The 1015-nt window shown below is 37.2% G+C and overlaps 1 non-coding gene across 1 annotated transcript; it reads left to right on the top strand.

Annotated features, from left to right (window-relative positions):
* The first annotated feature begins 380 nt into the window (after positions 1-380).
* Positions 381-453, top strand: TRNAE-CUC (transfer RNA glutamic acid (anticodon CUC)). The gene has a single exon. It is a non-coding gene; the product is annotated as a tRNA-Glu (tRNA).
* Positions 454-1015: the final 562 nt, after the last annotated feature.

Consider the following 1015-nt stretch of genomic DNA (forward strand, 5'->3'; position numbering starts at 1 on the left):
AGTTCACTCACGTAATTGTTGGCAGGATTCAGTTCCCTGTGGGCTGTTGGACTAAGGACCTGGTTCCTTGTTGGCCAGTGGCTGGAATCCTCCCTCAGTTCCTTGCCACATGGGGCTCTCCATAAGGCAGTTCACAACATGACAACTGGCTTCCCTCAGAACAGGTGAGAGAGGGAGAGAGGGAACAAAAGAGGATGAGCAAGATCCTCTTTTGGAAGAGAAATCACAGTCTTTTGGTCACCACAGTCTTTTTCTAATGTTGGAAGCTGCATCCCATCACTTTTGCTGTATATTCTCTTTGTTAGCAGTAAGTCATTAGGTCAATACATTCTCAAAGGGATGGGATTACACAAGGGTATAAATACCAGCAGGCAGGGAATTCCCTGGTGGTCCAGTGGTTAGGACTCTGTGCTCTCACTGCTGAGGGCCCAGGTTCAATCCCTGGTCAGGGAACTAACATCCCACGAGTAGTACAGCTGAAAAAAAAGAAAAAAAAAAAAAAAAAAAACCAGCAAGCAGGGATCACTGGGGGCCACTTTATAGAGCCTGCCTATCACTATTATCAATTTTTAAAAATGCTTGAAGATTCATCTTTAATTGTTAGAAATTTTATCATTTCTTTTTCTCCTTGAACTCCTAATTCCATTCTATTCTCCTCTGAATCTTATTCTAATGTAATATATTTTTATGCTTGGAATTATTTTATTTATTTCCTTATCATATATCACCATAAGAAAAATATGCATGTAAATTAAATTTTTAATTAAAAACGTATCCTATAACCATATGGTTTGGGGGATTGTCTCTTTCTAAGACTAGTTATCATTCATTTATTGTCAGTACTAGTATGATGACTAGTATTGTTAATCAAAGCTATATGAACTTGTAATTAAATTTGATAAATAACTATTGAATACAAAAAGTAAAATGCCATTGGAAATGCATTGCTTAATACAATGGGGTTTTTTGGGGTTTTTTTTCATTAGTTCATTTCCCCTTTCTTGAGTATGACGTA

This window comes from Neophocaena asiaeorientalis, unplaced genomic scaffold (assembly GCF_003031525.2).
Source record: "Neophocaena asiaeorientalis asiaeorientalis breed wild unplaced genomic scaffold, Neophocaena_asiaeorientalis_V1.1 scaffold5, whole genome shotgun sequence".
In the NCBI taxonomy this organism is placed as follows: Eukaryota; Metazoa; Chordata; class Mammalia; order Artiodactyla; family Phocoenidae; genus Neophocaena; species Neophocaena asiaeorientalis.